Source organism: Budorcas taxicolor, chromosome 16 (assembly GCF_023091745.1).
Source record: "Budorcas taxicolor isolate Tak-1 chromosome 16, Takin1.1, whole genome shotgun sequence".
NCBI lineage: Eukaryota > Metazoa > Chordata > Mammalia > Artiodactyla > Bovidae > Budorcas > Budorcas taxicolor.
The window spans coordinates 37,934,810-37,941,311 of record NC_068925.1 but is presented as its reverse complement, the minus strand read 5'-3'; the positions used below and the strand labels follow the sequence as shown (position 1 = coordinate 37,941,311).

General features: G+C 40.6%; 1 pseudogene; it reads right to left on the bottom strand.

Moving 5' to 3' along the window:
- Window positions 1–2,438: 2,438 nt before the first annotated feature.
- Window positions 2,439–3,173, bottom strand: LOC128061251 (small nuclear ribonucleoprotein-associated protein N-like; annotated as a pseudogene).
- Window positions 3,174–6,502: the final 3,329 nt, after the last annotated feature.

The following is a 6,502-nucleotide window of genomic DNA, read 5'->3' as shown; positions in this document are numbered from 1 at the left end:
AGGTACTTATTAAATATTTCATTTGGAAGCTGCTGTCCTCAAAATTTTGGATATCATTTCTTATGGCCTGTGTGCTTTGGTTATACTCTAAATTATGGAAGTGCTACTTATCTTTTGATGGTGTTGATGGTGAATTTGTCTTATTTCCTTTAATAGTAGAGCAAAATAAATTTCTTATCTTGCAGCATTGTAATGTGTTATACCATCTTAGTCCATGCAAAAAATTGAACAAATGAACTCTACATTCCTTTACTTCTAAGTTATTTTAACATTTCTAGCTGAAACAAACACAAAAAAGGGACAGGTACCTATTCTGAGTTCCTATTATCATTTAAAAAAATTGCAGTAGAACATTTCATAAGGCAGGAGAAGTGACCTCTTAAACAAATCTGGATCAAGGCCTCATACACAGTCCTAATTATGTCAATTTTGAATAGCTGTAGCAAGCTAAGCAATAGGTTAGGCATACTTCCACATGTTCTTTAAAAAATCAAAAAGCATAACTATTTTGGGTATGTTATACAAAATCATACAGCTCTTATTGAGAGTTCATAATGTGCCTGGTATTGTTGTAAATGCTTTACATAAATAATTTGATCTTATAACAACCCTATTACTCATTCTTGTTTTGCAGATGAAGAAACTATAGAGGTGAGCAGTTTGCTCACAGATTCTGAGATTTGTATGGTTGCAGAATTCTTTCTTTTAGTTTTACTATAAAGCCTACATACCTTGGTAGACATTAGTAATTCCACGTGTGGGGAAACAGTATCTTTGATGTGTGTAAGAGCACTTGAGGAGTGGAGGACAAAGGCAAACATACAAGTGTGATGGAGAGTGGAGAATTGCTGTAGGAGTTCTTTTAAAGCTTCAGAAGACAGGGTTATTAACAACTGGATATTTGTACCTTAATCACTTGACCCTAAACTAGAACACAGAATTAATTATTCAATCCTTTCTCAGCTTATTACAGCACTTTGAGCATATACCAGGCAATGTAACTTTTCATTATAACTAGTCTTGTGTGGTTTAATGTTTATTTTTAATGATAAGAACCAATTTGACATTTAAGTATTCCACAACAGTTTTGCAAAACTGGCTGCTGAAATTTTCATAAGGATTGCAGTGAATCTGTCATTTGCTTTAGGTAGCATTGCCATCTTCATGAGACCGTGTGTGTGTGTGTTAGTTGCTTAGTCGTGTCCAACTGTTTGCAACCCCATAGATTGTGGCCCACCAGGCCCCTCCATCCATGGGATTCTCCAGGCAAGAACACTGGAGTGGGTTGCCACTCCCTTCTCCAAAAGGAACTAGGGAAAGAAAGAAAGTGAAGTTGCTCAGTCGTGTCTGACTCTTTGCGACCCCATGGACTGTAGCCTACCAGGCTCCTCCATCCATGGAATTTTCCAGGCAAGACTAGTGGAGTGGGTTGCCATTTCCTTCTCCATCATGAGACTGTCTTCTAACCTATAAACACAGGATGTCTTTTCATTTAGTGCAGCAATGTTTTTTAGTTTTCAGTGTATAAGTCTTTCACCTGCTTTGTTAAATTTATTCATAGATATTTATTCTTTCGGATTCTATTGCAAATGGAATTGTTTTCTTAATTTTCTTTATGTGTTCTATACTTGAAACACAAACAGATTTGTGTATATTGATGTTGTACCCTGAAACATGGCTGAATTTGTTTATTAGTATTAAATTTTTTGGTGAAAAAATTTTGAATTTTCTCTGTATAGGATAGATGGTGGTGGTGGTGTTTAGTTACTAAGTCATGTCTGATTCTTGTGACCGCGTGGATGGTAGCCCGCTAGGCTCCTGTGTCCATGGAATTTCCCAGGCAAGAATCCTGGAGTACGTAGCCATTTACTTCTCCAGGGGATCTTCCTGACCCAGGGATTGAACCCACATCTCTTGGATTGCATGCAGAGCCTTTATGGCCGAGCCACCAGGGATGCCCATGTAGGCTAGATATCATCGGCAAATAGAGATAGTTTTAATTTTTCCTTTCCAAATGGGATGCCTTTATTTATCTTTCTTGACTGACTTCTCTGGCTAAAACTTCTAGTATAATGTAGAGTAGGAGTAGTGAAAGTGGACATCATTTTTTTTTTTCCCATATGTGTCTATTAGTTGATCTTAATGTAGCAGTGCTTCCATGGTGGCTCAGATGGTAAAAAATCTGCCTGCAATGCAGGCGACTCGGGTTTAATCCCTGGGTCGGGAGGTTCCCCTGGAGAAGGGAGTGGCAACCCACTCCAGTATTCTTGCCTGGAGAATCCCATGGACAGAGGAGCCTGGCAGGGTATAGTCCACGGGGTTGCAGAGTCGGATGTGACTGAGTGACTAACACTTTCACTTGCATTAATGCAGCAAAGGAGACAAAAGTTCACAAACACTCCACATATTTCACAAGATTCATTGTGGAAAAAAAGTGACTAAGAAGAATCAGTAGTACCCTCAGGTCTTAGTAGATTCTTTCTTGGAGGAGGTGAACCTCTTATTCCTGATGAAGAGGGGTCCTCATTCCTGGAGGGGGCATGCCTGTTGATATCTCTTGAGTAGGGGGAAGGAAGTGGTGGGCCCATGGTGGTCTCATACCAGGTGGAGGAGCCATAATTACTGGAGGTGGGGTTGCTTGACCAACTGATGGCGGCAGGGGCAGTCCCCCATCCTCATGGATACTACTTGGGGCCCCAGCAGTGCTGGCAGTAGCAGCACCTGCAGCAGCTGCTTCTGTGCCTCTTCCCTGTGGGGTCACTACCTGTTGGGATGACCCCTCAATCCCTTGGACAGAGCCTGCTGTTCCAGCAGGGACCTAGGGAATTGGAACACCAGCTGAAACATCTCCGCTAACTGCCCTGCCAACCCCAGGGCCTCCTGCAGCTCCAGCAAGAGGTACCTGAGCAATGCCAGTATCTTCCCCTCCAGAGTCATGGAAACCAAGTTTCCCCACAGAGCAACACTTGACCCCAAACTCACTTTTTTTCATGCTGTGGCTGTTTCACATCCTTTGGCTCAATCCTCCTGAACTCATCACAATCATAGAGGGTCAAGTTCATATGTTTATCAAAAGTCTTAAACGTACCGATGAAGGTCCGGCCATCTTGCAGGATATATTCTATCCTATGGTCAGTGTGCTGCAGCATCTTGCTGCTCTTTCCCACAGTCATGATTGCTATTCCACCAGCTCCAATGCCCACAGCAAAGATTTGGGATCCTTAAGACCTAAGAGAAGGTCGTTTTATTTGATTGTTTCTTTTGGAATCAGCCACCCAGGTGTTCCAATACTGCTTTAACCATTGCTTGGTGTCTCAGCTAAGAATGCTCGTTTCAGTTCTGCCTGGAAATCAACCACAGGTACTTGCTTCTGCTGCTGAGATTACCTCAGGTACAGGTGATACTCCTGGTTGCTCAGTGAGGCTGTCGTTCTATGTTTGACTTGGACTTCCACCTCCAGTACTTGCTTTTCCATAGTCCGTCTCAGGTGTGAATGGTCCATGGCTTGCACCATCACACCACTGGCTGCTCCTCAGAACAGAACATCTCTGGCTGCTACTCCACTCTGCCTGGGCATCCTTATCTTGTTCTTGATCTTAGGAGGGAAGCTTTTAGTCTTTTAGCCTTAAGTATGGTGTTAGCTGGGCCTTCCCAGGTGGCACTAGTGATAAAGAACCCGCCTGCCAGTACAGGAGTCATGAGATGCAGGTTTGATCCCTGGGTCAGGAAGATTCCCTGGAGGAAGGCATGGCAACCCACTCCAGCATTCTTGCCTGGAGAATCCCACAAATAGAGGAGCCTGGTGGGCTACAGACCATCAGGTCACATAGAGTCGGACATGAAGCAACATAGCATGCATACATGCATGTTAGCTGTGGGTTTTCCATAAATGTCCTTTATAAAGTTGAGGTCAAGTCCTATTCTTTTTCCTCTCCTGTACTTATTTCTATTCTTCTGTTACTTTTTTTTTGAGTGCTTTTATCATGGGGTGGGCTTCCCTGGTGGCTCAGTGGGTAAAGCGTCTGCCTCCAATGTGGGAGACCCAGGTTCGATCCCTGGGTTAGGAAGATCCCCTGGAGAAGGAAATGGCAACCCACTCCAGTACTCTTGCCTGGAAAATCCCATGGACTGAGAAGCCTGGTAGGCTACAATCCATGGGGTCGCAAAGAGTCGGACACGACTGAGCAACTTCACTTCACTTCACTTCATCATGAAAGTGTGTTGGATTTTATTAAATGCTTTTTGTGTCAAGTGAAATGATAATGGGCTTTTTCTCCTTTGTATTCATGACTTTCTTAATATTGAAGCACCCTTGCATTCTTGAGACAAATACCTCTTGGTGGTATATAAATCCCCTTTTCTATGATATTCCATTTGGTTTGCTAGTATTTTGTGAGGATTTTTCATCCGTATTTTTAAGAGTTTTTTTTTTTTTTGGTAATATTCTTTTCTTGGGGGATCTTTGTCTGGCTTTGGTATCAAGGTAATGCTGGCCTTATAGAATGAACTGTTCCCTCTGCTTTTATTTTCTTGGGAGGATTGCTATTAACTCTTTAAATTTTTGGCAGAAGTCACCAGTGAAACTATCTGGCCGTGGACTTTTCTTTGTTGGGAGTTTTTTGTTTCTTAGTACAGTTTGTTTTTTAGAGCAGTTTTAGGTTCATAGAGAAACGGTGCAGAAAGTACAGAGTTCCCATGTAACTCCTGCTTCCTCCCTCCTTAAAGTCTCCCCTATCATCATCTCCCACAAGGTGGTTCATTTGTTGCAATTAATGAACCTAAATTTACACATCACTATCATCCAACATCCATAGCTTTTGGTGTTGGGAGGTTTTTGATTACTGATGTAATCTCTCATTATAAGCCTTTCTCCTGGTGACTCAGATGGTAAAGAATCCACCTGCAATACAGAAGACCTGGGTTCAATGCCTGGGTTGGGAAGATCCCCTGGAGGAGGGCATGGCAACCCACTCGTTTTCTTGCCTGCAGAATCCCCATAGACTGAGGAGCCTGGCGGGTTATGGTCCATAGAATCCCAAAGAGTTGGATACAACTGAGCGACTAAGCACACTCATACATAAGCCTTTTCACATTTTCCATTTCTCCTTGAGTCAGTTTTGGTAAATTGTGTTTCTAGGAATTTGTCTATTTCATCCAGGTTATTTGTTGGTATATAATTATTCCTTTATTTAAATGAGATTGCTAATGTCCCCCCACTCATTTCTGAGTTTAGGTATTTGCAACTTTTTTTTGTCACTCTTGTTATAGGTTTGCCAATTTTGTGGATCTTTTCACAGAATGAAAATCTGCTTTTGATTTTCATTCTCTTATTTTTCTATTTTCTCTCCACTCTAATTTCAGTTGTCTTCCTTCTGCTAGCTTTGGGTTGTTTGCTTTTCTTTTTCTCGTTCCTTCAGGTGTATTTAGGTTGTTAATATGAAGTCGGTTTTTTTTTTTCTTTCTTGGCTTGTTTAGCTCCACTAACTGTTATCGAGCTATTGTTAGTATTACTGACACTCTTTAACCAACAGTTGCAAAGTGTGCCACCAGTTTGTGGTTATAAGAGTGTATGTATAGAATTTTTTTTATTGTGGTAAAATATATATAACCTAAGATTTATCATTTTGACCATTTAAAAAAATGTATAATTGTGTCATTAAGTACATTCATGTTTTTCGACCATTACCCCTTTGTCTTCATGATTTTTCATCCTCCCAAACTGAAACTCTGTACCTAGCAAACAAAAACTCTCCATTCTGCTTTCCCTTAATCCCAGGTAACCACTATTCTACTTGTTATTTCTATTAATCACTTCAGGTACCTCATATAAGTAGAATCATACATTATTTGTCCTTCTGTGTCAGATCTCAATATGGAGTTTTAAAGGTTCATCTATGCTGTAGTATCAGAATTTACTCCTTCTAAGCTGAATAATATTCCACTGCATGTATATACAACATTTTGTTTATGTATTCATCCATCAAAGGACATGTGTTACTATTTTTTGGCTATTGTGAATAATGCTGCTATGAACATTGGTATACAAATGTCCTTTTGAGTCCCTGCTTTCAATTCTTCTGGGTATCTACCTCAAGGTGGAATTCCTGGATCATATGGCAGTTGTATGCATACCCACCAGCAATGCACAAGGGTTCCAGTTTCTCCACATCTTTGCCAATACTTGTTATTTTGCTTTATTGGTAGTAGCGATTCTGGGTGTGAAGTGATAGCAATTTGAATTTACTTAATAATTAGTGATGCTGAGCATCTTTTGATGTCCTTATTGGCCATTTGTATATCTCTTTTGGAGAAATGTCTGTTACTTTGCCTAGTTTTTTTAATAATTAGTGATGCTGAGCATCTTTTGATGTCCTTATTGGCCATTTGTATATCTCTTTTGGAGAAATGTCTTTTACTTTGCCCAGTTTTTTTAAACTGGGTTTTTTTTTTTGGTTGTTGATTTGCAGCCCTTCATTTATTCTCATCAGTAGACCCTTGATAC